Raw genomic sequence first — 13920 nt, 5'->3', positions numbered from 1 at the left:
TCGTCAGGCATCAGTCATCAGTCCTCCTTGAGTCAGGCATCAGGCATCAGTCCTCCTCAAGGCAGGCATCAGGCATTAGGCATCAGTCCTCCTCGACTCAGGTAATAGTCCTCCTCAAGTCAGGCATCAGGCATCAGTCCTCCTCGAGTCAGCCGTCAAGCATCAGTCCTCCTCGAGTCAGTCGTCAGGCATCAGTCATTAGTCCTCCTTGAGTCAGTCGTCAGGTACCAGGCATCAGTCCTCCTCGAGTCAGTCGTCAGGCATCAGGCCTCCTCAAGGCAGGCATCAGGCATCAGTCCTCCTCGAATCAGGCATCAGTCGTCCTGAAGTCAGGCATCGGTCCTCCACGAGTCAGTCGTCAGGCATCAGTCATCAGTCATCATTCCTCCTTGAGTCAGTCGTCAGGCATCAGGCATCAGTCCTCCTCGAGTCAGGCATCATGAGTCCTCCTCGAGTCAGGCATCAGTCCTCCTCAAGTCAGGCATCAGGCATCAGTCATCCTCAAGTCAGGCATCAGTCCTCCTCAACTCAGGCATCAGACATCAGTCCTCCTCAAGTCAGGCATCAGTCCTCCTTGAGTCAGGCATCAGGCATCAGTCCTCCTCGAGTCAGGCATCAGTCCTCCTCAAGTCAGACATCAGGCATCAGTCCTCCTCAAGTCAGGCATCAGTCCTCCTCAAGTCAGGCATCACTCTTCCTCGAGTCAGGCATCAGGCATCAGTCCTCCTCAACTCAGGCATCAGACATCAGTCCTCCTCAAGTCAGGCATCAGTCCTCCTTGAGTCAGGCATCAGGCATCAGTCCTCCTCGAGTCAGGCATCAGTCCTCCTCAAGTCAGACATCAGGCATCAGTCCTCCTCGAGTCAGGCATCAGTCCTCCTCAAGTCAGGCATCACTCTTCCTCGAGTCAGGCATCAGGTATCAGTCCTCCTCAAGTCAGACATCAGGCTTCAGTCCTCCTCAAGTCAGGCATCAGGCTTCAGTCCTCTTCAAGTCAGGCATCAGTCCTCCTCAACTCAGGCATCAGTCCTCCTCGATTCAGGCATCAGTCCTCCTCAAGTCAGGCATCAGGCATCAGTCCTCCTCAAGTCAGGCATCAGGCATCAGTCCTCATCAAGTCAGGCATCAGTCCTCCTCAAGTCAGGCATCAGTCTTCCACGAGTCAGTCGTCTGGCATCAGTCATCATTCCTCCTCGAGTCAGTCGTCAGGCATCAGACATCAGTCCTCCTCGAGTCAGGCATCAGTCCTCCTCAAGTCAGTCGTCAGGCATCAGGCATCAGTCCTCCTCGAGTCAGGCATCAGTCCTCCTCAAGTCAGGCATCAGGCATCAGTCCTCCTCAAGTCAGGCATCAGTCCTTCTCAAGTCAGGCATCAGGCATCAGTCCTCCTCAAGTCAGGCATCAGTCCTCCTCGAGTCAGGCATCTGGCATCAGTCCTCCTCGAGTCAGGCATCAGACATCAGTCCTCCTCGAGTCAGGCATCAGGCATCAGTCCTCTTCAAGTCAGGCATCAGTCCTCCTCAACTCAGGCATCAGTCCTCCTCAATTCAGGCATCAGTCCTCCTCAAGTCAGGCATCAGGCATCAGTCCTCCTCAAGTCAGGCATCAGGCATCAGTCCTCCTCAAGTCAGGCATCAGTCCTCCTCGAGTCAGGCATCAGTCCTCCTCAAGTCAGGCATCAGTCTTCCACGAGTCAGTCGTCAGGCATCAGACATCAGTCCTCCTCGAGTCAGGCATCAGTCCTCCTCAAGTCAGTCGTCAGGCATCAGGCATCAGTCCTCCTCGAGTCAGGCATCAGGCATCAGTCCTCCTCAAGTCAGGCATCAGGCATCAGTCCTCCTCAAGTCAGGCATCAGTCCTTCTCGAGTCAGGCATCAGGCATCAGTCCTCCTCAAGTCAGGCATCAGTCCTTCTCGAGTCAGGCATCAGTCCTCCTCGAGTCAGGCATCAGACATCAGTCCTCCTCGAGTCAGGCATCAGGCATCAGTCCTCCTCAAGTCAGGCATCAGTCCTTCTCGAGTCAGGCATCAGGCATCAGTCCTCCTCAAGTCAGGCATCAGTCCTTCTCGAGTCAGGCATCAGTCCTCCTCGAGTCAGGCATCTGGCATCAGTCCTCCTCAAGTCAGGCATCAGACATCAGTCCTCCTCGAGTCAGGCATCAGGCATCAGTCCTCCTCGAGTCAGGCATCAGGTATCAGTCCTCCTCAAGTCAGGCATCAGGCATCAGTCCTCCTCGAGTCAGGTATCAGGCATCAGTCATCCTCGAGTCAGGCATCAGGCATCAGTCCTCCTCAAGTTAGGCATCAGTCCTCCTCAAGTCAGGCATCAGTCCTCCTCAAGTCAGGCATCAGTCCTCCTCGAGTCAGGCATCAGGCATCAGTCCTCCTCAAGTCAGGCATCAGTCCTCCTCAAGTCAGGCATCAGGCATCAGTCCTCCTCAAGTCAGGCATCAGTCCTCCTCGAGTCAGGCATCAGGCATCAGTCCTCCTTGAGTCAGGCATCAGGCTTCAGGCATCAGTTCTCCTTGAGTCAGGTATCAGTCCTCCTCAAGTCAGGCATCAGGCATCAGTCCTCCTCGAGTCAGGCATCAGTCCTCAAGTCAGGCATCAGGCTTCAGGCATCAGTCCTCCTTGAGTCAGGCATCAGTCCTCCTCGAGTCACGCATCAGGCATCAGTCCTCCTTGAGTCAGGCATCAGTCCTCCTCCAGTTTTCTTTTTTAAGGGGAGAGTGAGAGGTTGGGCGGAGTCATCTAAATTACCCAAACAAGAGCAAAAAACTTTAAATGCTTCTGTTGCAGTGCTTCCCAACCTGTGGTCCGTGAGTAAACTCCAGGTGGTCCACAAATAGCTCCCAAAATTCGGTTATGCAGTTCTAAGCAACACAACAAACAGCTTGTGATCGTGTAAACACAATCATAGTGAAGTGTCATTCTGGGCCTGTGATCGTGTAAACACAATCATAGTGAAGTGTCATTCTGGGCCTGTGATCGTGTAAACACAATAAAAAATGCACTTTGTTTCTTTGATTTGCTGGGCCACCATACTTTTCAGTACAGCTTGTTAATATCATTGGATAGGGGAGGAATTGAATTTTACTGCCTGCTTGTTTGTTTTCTCGTGTGACGTCACTGAGAGGGTGTGGCAAAGTGGTTGCTGATTATGTACAGGTGCAGAGGTGATGCAGTGCAGGAATAAACAAACAGAGATTTGTAATCCGGTATGGAAAAATATCAGTTTTATTTTAGTTATAATCCAGGTCTGGTGACCAAATAATAAACTCCGGTTATACACAGCGATGCGTAAAACATGGAGAACAGTAACAGGGATTAGACCTAAACAATAAACACAGTATCTCTCCCACAATATACAACCACGGTCACGTCCTGGGTGCGTGCTGTAGTGATCGTGGTGGGTGATACAGTTTAAAGAGTGACACATAGTGCAGTGCTGTTCCGGGTTCAGTGCTGGCTCTTAGTGACAGCTCTGGAACGTGTTAGCCGTCTATAAACACACAAGTAACAATTATAGACAAGACAAACAAACAAACACTCACGATACTCTTAATACACAGTGTACGGGTCCTTCTGGGGCTATTTTGAAACCAAAAGCGAAGGAAAAGATTTACAATTCTCCAGCCCCTTTTATGCGATTATGCATGACTCCTTGGTAAACGATTGCAGCTGATTCTATTGCCTGCAGCTGCTACCTCGTTTACCTTCCAGGTCAATACATTCCCACACTGGAGTCTCGTCTTTTTCCAGGCTGACTGTCTTCCCGACCCAGGGAATGAACTGTCAGGACAACCTGTCCAAAGCCTTTCCCTTTCGCTACTTTGTCTCAATGTACTCTGAAATTAAAGCATAGAACAAATAAACAATTGGAGATAAAAAAAAGAAATCATGGAATCGTTTTGTTTAACAAAATTTAATATAAATTTCTGACTCATCAAAGTAGCCACCTTTTGCAGATATAACAGCCGAACACACTCGTGGCATTCTTTCTACAATGGAAATTATATTGTTCGGAAAGTTCTTCCTAACACTGTTGCAGAAGTTCCCACAAATGTGTTGCACTTGTAGGTTGCTTTGCTTTCACCCTTCTGTCCAGTTCATCCCAAACCAGCTCGATGGGGTTTAAGTCTGGAGACTGTGCTGGCCATTCCATGATTTGAAGCCTACCGTCTTGTTCTTTTCTTCTAAGGTAGTTCTGACATAGCCTGGAGGTATGTTTTGGGTCATTATCTTGCTGTAGGATGAACCCCTGACCAACTAGGCGTATACCAGAGGGTATTGCATGGCGCTGCAAAATGCTGTGGTAGCAGTTTTGATTCAGGGTGCCACTCACTCTGTGCAAGTCGCCGACTCTGGATCCAGCAAAAGAGCCCCAGACCATCACGCTTCCTCCTCCATGTTTGACAGTTGGTGTCACACACCAAGGAACCATCCTTTCGCCTACTCGACGGCATACAAAAACCCTGCGTGATGAACCGAAGATTTCAAATTTTGATTCATCGGTCCATAAGACCTTCTTCCAGTCTTCAGTAGTCCACTGGCGGTGCTTCATGGCCCAGACAAGCCTCTTTTTCTTATTTTGCCATCTTAGCAATGGCTTTCTTACTGCCACTCGACCTGTCAAACCTGCAGCTCGAAGTCTTCTCTTCACAGTTGAAACTGAGACTTGCTTACTTCAACCAGTGTTAAGCTGTGCTTGAAGCTGTTGTCCTGTGAGCCGCCTATCACGCAAGCTGTTGACTCTCAGAAACTTGTCTTCTGATTCTGTTGTGGCTTTGGGTCTGCCAGACCTCTTCCTGTCAGAGTTTCCTCCAGTTTCCAAGTGCCTTTTGATGGTGTAGGAAACTGTACTCACTGACACTTGGCTTTCTTTGCAATTTCTCTAAAGGAAAGACCTACACTTTTAAGGGTTATAATGGTCTGTCTGTCTTCCTTTGTTAATTGCCTTTTTCTCGCCATTATGAGAGGAATATACTACTTCCTGCAGTACAATACTGTCCAAATAATGCTTAAGAGGGTGTAGTAACACAGTCTGTTCCAACACTGCTTTTATACAGACAGAGGGTTTGTAAGTAATCAACAAAAGTTGGGACACCTGTAGGAATTGTTAGCATCAACTTTCAAGGCTTAATTTACTTCCATTGCTGCAGAACAGCTGTAAGTTGTTAACCCATTACTTGTTCCCTGAAAAAGGCCTTTTTGTATAACTCTGAAATGTACATTATTTTTCAGTTTTTGGTAACCTAAACTTTTTTTTTTAACCTCTGGCAGTTTACCGCTTACCTTTGTACCATTTCAGGTTATTCACTGGACTTGAACTGCTTAAATTTCAATAAAAACTGGAAAAATGGGGGTGTTCTAAAACTTTTGACCGGTAGTGTACATGTTTTTACAACATTATAAATATCAAGAAACGAGTGTATATAAGCAGATACTATTTCATGAACTAAATTTGTCAGGTACGTTTTTTTTTTCCTTATTACTGATAATAATGGAAGGAATGAACTAATATTTTATTTATTAAGATTTATTTTGAGAAAATAATCGAGAGTAGTGTCCATTATTGCTTATAAAGACCCCGAGAATAAATGTGTATTATGTCATTGCAATCACTCAAGTGAAACAAATAAGTTGTAATTTGCCCAAATATCAATACTACTTTCAGGAAGTATTGTAAGGTCCCTAGGGTCATAGAATAACATGTTTTTATACATGTATCTCTATGCAGAATTCATGATAATAAACAAATACTTAATGTTTAAAATAAAAACAAAATATGTCCAAAAAAAAAGCCAAAAGTTTATATGATTTTGAAGTACTTTATAATGTTCCCCAGAGTGTTCTGAAAAAAGGCCACAAATTCCAAGATGCTACTGAATAAAATAGATTTGTATTGAATTTTTATAAGAGTCAACTACAACCAAACAAAAAAACCTGGTCCTGGGGGAGCATCCCACTGAAAAATGCATGGTCCTTAAAGGGTTAACCATATTATATATAATTAGAAGATATGCATGCAGTTTGCATTTTTCCCCTTTATCTGTTTTATTTTATTATGGGTGTGCAATAGTTATTGGCGACTCAGTGAATGCAGTAAGTTGTGTTAGAAGTGGATAGATTAATTTGCTACACAAGGTAACAGTTGCGGGTTCCAGCACGTATTTACATTTACTGGATCCGAAGACGACCCAAGCCCCAGTGCATTACTTTGTTAAGAGATTTTTGTTAAACAAAACTCTTAATCCTGTAAAATTGAAACACCATTTATCTACAAAGCATTCAGAATGTGAAATTAAACAAAAGAAATAGGAACTTTGTCATCAGCAACTTTGAAAACGTAAAATGACAACATTGCTTGATGAAATGGTAGCGAAGATTCAAGCCCAGGAATCTCATTAAATTAGGTACGTTATATAAACACTTTACTTTCTACATGTATTTATACATATACACATACAAATTAGTTTAAAAATGCTGTAGTGAGAAAATGTGTGGCAAGTGGTCTGTGGGACAAATCCAAACCCCAAGGTGGTCCTACATTGAAAGAGGTTGGGAACCAAGTAGATGGCATTGTTATTGTGGTGGGTGAGTAAGAAGTTATTAAAAAAAGATGACTGTATCATTTAAAACAATAATGAAAATGTTAACTAATTGCTAACAATATAGTGTAGCTGCCGATTAGTCGATGCATTCTCACTGTTTCTTTTGTATTTGTGAAAAACACGGGGCTCGGATTATTATTCTGCTGAAAAGACTTCTCAAAGCCGACTGCCAGAAAGTGTGTGGGGAAGGTCATCACGCCATGATGAAAAGTAAATTGAGAAGCCTTTTCAAAAGCTGTTTTGTTCTGGAGTAGTTAATGGTAATTAATATAGACAGAATCACACCAGAGAAGCACTCATTATATATCATTGTGGGATAAATAATAAGTAAAACAACACAATGTGTGTTCTAATCCATGGCTATCAATGTAGCATGGTCAGGTGCGTGCCCAGGGTCTGGAAAATTCAGAGAGGATTTCAGAGAATACTATGGGCCTCATTTACGAAAGGGCACTACGTGTAGCTGTAACGTGCACATTAAGTAGTGAGCTTAATGTGCACCATAAATCTAAATTTACTGTCCTATATACTAACGGAGAACGCATTCATTTACATGTACGCAATTCAGAACTGATGGTCCTTCTACGCTGTAAGTTCCGAGATGGCTGCACGGCAGGCTTGCAGAGTGAAAAAAAGCGGATGGCGCCACTCGTTTCGGAGGAAGCGTGTGCTCGTCTTCATCTCTCCCGAGTTAGTCCAGGGGTTGCAGTGGTGAGCTGGGTTGAATAATAATTGCACATTCCAAAAAAATAGGAGAAAATTGGGAAAAAATGAATACAAATAATAGTTTGTAATAATAATAATAAACTATAATACCTCCACGTTTCCAGATAATTTCAGTTGAAATAGTGTGCCTATCAGTGTTTAAAACCTGGTTTCCAAACTACGGTTATTATTAGTAAATACGATGTGAATAAAGCTCATCTCATTATTCAGGGCGGGGTGCCTCATTTAAATACATTATCATACATTACCATACACATCACATATTCATTCTGATTACCATAGCGTGGCACAATGCGATAATGAATACAATTGCAATGGTAAATATGGAAATCATGACCGTGCACACTAATTGCAATTATGGTGCACCATAATGTTTAGTGCCCTTTCGTAAATGAGGCCCTATTGCGATTAAAATGGACAAGTTAAGTACATAATTTTTTTGTAGTGTCTGTTATTAAAATTATAGAGGGGTATTTCAGCCCCTATTGTGCATTGTTTAATTTTGACCTTTTTTTATAACAGCACCCCTTATTTTGGATATTTTGAAACAAAACTCCCTCTCTACAGAAATTACCTCACAGTGTAATATTGTGATATTTCTTAATGGTTGTCATTCTAGGTTTAACTTAAGTGTTATATTACAGTACATGACTGAGTGATACAAGCAGAGGATACAAAGCTTTCAGTATTTTCAGCTTCCTTGTTTATGGAGACTGCTATATTTTATTATTTTTTTAGGTTTATATATTTTTTAGTTATTTTTAGGTCTTATTCTGTATTAAATAATTGTATCATGTACCGATATCTATACATTTTAGAACTCAAATTGTCAATTTTTTAAAAATGTTTACATATAGGAAAAAAAAAAAAAAAAACACAGGTCTGCTCCACCCGGCTGCACATATGAGTACCTGCTCTTTTCTATTGAGAGTTTCATCCCTTATACAGTGTAATCTACTTACAAAAGAGCTCTATAAACATAGGTCATGCACTCCCTGATCTGATACTCCAGGCCACTGCTTCAAAACCAACATGTCCAGTTAATAGTTAATATGTGCAATAGTCTAATGCAGTTATCTTTAAATAGATTTGAAAAACTGGGTTAATTTGATACAGATGAAGGAGAAAAAAACTATATTTTAAATTAAATTAGAGAAGTAATGGAATCAGAGATATGTCCAAATAGATACTCCTTCATCCTATTACCTTGCAGGCACATACCTAATGCTGACTGATATATTTAAGTGCTTGTAACATAAGTGCTGTGGAGTAGGAAATGAAGACTGTACCACAGAGCTGTATTTTACTGAAAAAAGAAAGGTGGCGTATTATTGGTTTATTGTAATACTTGCACTGTTCTGTTTTAACACACACTGTATACAATCTGTTCTGTTTTAACACACACTGTATACAATCTGTTCTGTTTTAACACACACTGTATACAGTCTGTTCTGTTTTAACACACACTGATACAATCTGTTCTGTTTTAACACACACTGTATACAATCTGTTCTGTTTTAACACACACTGTATACAATCTGTTCTGTTTTAACACACACTGTATACAGTCTGTTCTGTTTTAACACACACTGTATACAATCTGTTCTGTTTTAACACACACTGTATACAGTCTGTTCTGTTTTAACACACACTGTATACAATCTGTTCTGTTTTAACACACACTGTATACAGTCTGTTCTGTTTTAACACACACTGTATACAATCTGTTCTGTTTTAACACACACTGTATACAATCTGTTCTGTTTTAACACACACTGTATACAATCTGTTCTGTTTTAACACACACTGTATACAATCTGTTCTGTTTTAACACACACTGTATACAGTCTGTTCTGTTTTAACACACACTGTATACAATCTGTTCTGTTTTAACACACACTGTATACAATCTGTTCTGTTTTAACACACACTGTATACAGTCTGTTCTGTTTTAACACACACTATATACAATCTGTTCTGTTTTAACACACACTGTATACAATCTGTTCTGTTTTAACACACACTGTATACAATCTGTTCTGTTTTAAGACACACTGATACAGTCTGTTCTGTTTTAACACACACTGTATACAGTCTGTTCTGTTTTAATACACACTGTATACAGTCTGTTCTGTTTTAACACACACTGTATACAATCTGTTCTGTTTTAACACACACTGTATACAATCTGTTCTGTTTTAACACACACTGTATACAATCTGTTCTGTTTTAACACACACTGTATACAATCTGTTCTGTTTTAACACACACTGTATACAATCTGTTCTGTTTTAACACACACTGATACAATCTGTTCTGTTTTAACACACACTGATACAATCTGTTCTGTTTTAACACACACTGTATACAATCTGTTCTGTTTTAACACACACTGATACAATCTGTTCTGTTTTAACACACACTGTATACAATCTGTTCTGTTTTAACACACACTGTATACAATCTGTTCTGTTTTAACACACACTGTATACAATCTGTTCTGTTTTAACACACACTGATACAATCTGTTCTGTTTTAACACACACTGTATACAATCTGTTCTGTTTTAACACACACTGTATACAATCTGTTCTGTTTTAACACACACTGTATACAATCTGTTCTGTTTTAACACACTGTATACAATCTGTTCTGTTTTAACACACACTGTATACAATCTGTTCTGTTTTAACACACACTGTATACAATCTGTTCTGTTTTAACACACACTGTATACAGTCTGTTCTGTTTTAACACACACTACATACAGTCTGTTCTGTTTTAACACACACTATATACAGTCTGTTCTGTTTTAACACACACTGTATACAGTCTGTTCTGTTTTAACACACACTGTATACAATCTGTTCTGTTTTTAACACACACTGATACAGTCTGTTCTGTTTTAACACACACTGTATACAATCTGTTCTGTTTTAACACACACTGTATACAGTCTGTTCTGTTTTAACACACACTGTATACAATCTGTTCTGTTTTAACACACACTGTATACAATCTGTTCTGTTTTAACACACACTGTATACAATCTGTTCTGTTTTAACACACACTGATACAATCTGTTCTGTTTTAACACACACTGATACAATCTGTTCTGTTTTAACACACTGTATACAATCTGTTCTGTTTTAACACACACTGTATACAATCTGTTCTGTTTTAACACACATTGATACAATCTGTTCTGTTTTAACACACACTGTATACAATCTGTTCTGTTTTAACACACACTGTATACAGTCTGTTCTGTTTTAACACACACTGTATACAATCTGTTCTCTTTTAACACACACTGTATACAGTCTGTTCTGTTTTAACACACTGTATACAATCTGTTCTGTTTTAACACACACTGTATACATTCTGTTCTGTTTTAACACACACTGTATACAGTCTGTTCTGTTTTAACACACACTGTATACAGTCTGTTCTGTTTTAACACACACTGTATACAATCTGTTCTGTTTTAACACACACTGTATACAATCTGTTCTGTTTTAACACACACTGTATACAGTCTGTTCTGTTTTAACACACACTGTATACAATCTGTTCTGTTTTAACACACACTGTATACAGTCTGTTCTGTTTTAACACACACTGTATACAGTCTGTTCTGTTTTAACACACACTGTATACAATCTGTTCTGTTTTAACACACACTGTATACAATCTGTTCTGTTTTAACACACACTGTATACAGTCTGTTCTGTTTTAACACACACTGTATACAGTCTGTTCTGTTTTAACACACACTGATACAGTCTGTTCTGTTTTAACACACACTGTATACAGTCTGTTCTGTTTTAACACACACTGTATACAGTCTGTTCTGTTTTAACACACACTGTATACAATCTGTTCTGTTTTAACACACACTGTATACAATCTGTTCTGTTTTAACACACACTGTATACAATCTGTTCTGTTTTAACACACACTGATACAATCTGTTCTGTTTTAACACACACTGTATACAATCTGTTCTGTTTTAACACACACTGTATACAATCTGTTCTGTTTTAACACACACTGTATACAATCTGTTCTGTTTTAACACACACTGATACAATCTGTTCTGTTTTAACACACACTGATACAATCTGTTCTGTTTTAACACACACTGATACAGTCTGTTCTGTTTTAATACACACTGATACAGTCTGTTCTGTTTTAACACACACTGTATACAGTCTGTTCTGTTTTAACACACACTGTATACAGTCTGTTCTGTTTTAACACACACTGTATACAATCTGTTCTGTTTTAACACACACTGTATACAATCTGTTCTGTTTTAACACACACTGTATACAATCTGTTCTGTTTTAACACACTGTATACAATCTGTTCTGTTTTAACACACACTGTATACAATCTGTTCTGTTTTAACACACACTGTATACAGTCTGTTCTGTTTTAACACACACTGTATACAATCTGTTCTGTTTTAACACACACTGATACAATCTGTTCTGTTTTAACACACACTGATACAATCTGTTCTGTTTTAACACACTGTATACAATCTGTTCTGTTTTAACACACACTGTATACAATCTGTTCTGTTTTAACACACACTGATACAATCTGTTCTGTTTTAACACACACTGTATACAATCTGTTCTGTTTTAACACACACTGTATACAGTCTGTTCTGTTTTAACACACACTGATACAATCTGTTCTGTTTTAACACACACTGTATACAATCTGTTCTGTTTTAACACACACTGATACAATCTGTTCTTTTTTAACACACACTGTATACAATATGTTCTGTTTTAACACACACTGATACAATCTGTTTTAACACACACTGTATACAATCTGTTCTGTTTTAACACACACTGATACAATCTGTTCTGTTTTAACACACACTGTATACAATCTGTTCTGTTTTAACACACACTGTATACAATCTGTTCTGTTTTAACACACACTGTATACAATCTGTTCTGTTTTAAAACACACTGTATACAGTCTGTTCTGTTTTAACACACACTGTATACAGTCTGTTCTGTTTTAACACACACTATATACAATCTGTTCTGTTTTAACACACACTGTATACAGTCTGTTCTGTTTTAACACACACTGTATACAGTCTGTTCTGTTTTAACACACACTGTATACAGTCTGTTCAGTTTTAACACACACTGTATACAGTCTGTTCTGTTTTAACACACACTGTATACAGTCTGTTCTGTTTTAACACACACTGTATACAGTCTGTTCTGTTTTAACACACACTGTATACAATCTGTTCTGTTTTAACACACACTGTATACAATCTGTTCTGTTTTAACACACACTGTATACAATCTGTTCTGTTTTAACACACACTGTATACAGTCTGTTCTGTTTTAACACACACTGTATACAGTCTGTTCTGTTTTAACACACACTATATACAATCTGTTCTGTTTTAACACACACTGTATACAATCTGTTCTGTTTTAACACACACTGTATACAGTCTGTTCTGTTTTAACACACACTGTATACAGTCTGTTCTGTTTTAACACACACTGATACAGTCTGTTCTGTTTTAACACACACTGTATACAGTCTGTTCTGTTTTAACACACACTGTATACAGTCTGTTCTGTTTTAACACACACTGTATACAATCTGTTCTGTTTTAACACACACTGTATACAATCTGTTCTGTTTTAACACACACTGTATACAATCTGTTCTGTTTTAACACACACTGATACAATCTGTTCTGTTTTAACACACACTGATACAATCTGTTCTGTTTTAACACACACTGTATACAATCTGTTCTGTTTTAACACACACTGTATACAGTCTGTTCTGTTTTAACACACACTGTATACAATCTGTTCTGTTTTAACACACACTGTATACAATCTGTTCTGTTTTAACACACACTGATACAATCTGTTCTGTTTTAACACACACTGATACAATCTGTTCTGTTTTAACACACACTGTATACAATCTGTTCTGTTTTAACACACACTGTATACAGTCTGTTCTGTTTTAACACACACTGATACAATCTGTTCTGTTTTAACACACACTGATACAGTCTGTTCTGTTTTAATACACACTGATACAGTCTGTTCTGTTTTAACACACACTGTATACAGTCTGTTCTGTTTGAACACACACTGTATACAGTCTGTTCTGTTTTAACACACACTGTATACAATCTGTTCTGTTTTAACACACACTGTATACAATCTGTTCTGTTTTAACACACACTGTATACAATCTGTTCTGTTTTAACACACACTGTATACAATCTGTTCTGTTTTAACACACACTGTATACAATCTGTTCTGTTTTAACACACACTGTATACAGTATGTTCTGTTTTAACACACTGTATACAGTCTGTTCTGTTTTAACACACACTGTATACAATCTGTTCTGTTTTAACACACACTGTATACAATCTGTTCTGTTTTAACACACACTGTATACAATCTGTTCTGTTTTAACACACACTGTATACAGTCTGTTCTGCAAAGACTTTCTTTCTGGTTTTGTTTGAAGATTTTATCATGAATAGTGTCTTTTAAAAT

At 39.4% G+C, this 13920-nt stretch overlaps 1 protein-coding gene across 3 annotated transcripts in view; it reads left to right on the top strand.

Moving 5' to 3' along the window:
• pemt (phosphatidylethanolamine N-methyltransferase) overlaps positions 1–13920 on the top strand; it is a 182889-nt gene that overhangs the window by 144707 nt on the left and 24262 nt on the right. The gene's annotated exons all lie outside the window — the stretch shown is intronic.

This window comes from Acipenser ruthenus, chromosome 22 (assembly GCF_902713425.1).
Source record: "Acipenser ruthenus chromosome 22, fAciRut3.2 maternal haplotype, whole genome shotgun sequence".
Taxonomy (NCBI): domain Eukaryota; kingdom Metazoa; phylum Chordata; class Actinopteri; order Acipenseriformes; family Acipenseridae; genus Acipenser; species Acipenser ruthenus.
The sequence above is the reverse complement of the archived record's forward strand: the minus strand, read 5'-3'. Positions and strand labels throughout refer to the sequence as shown.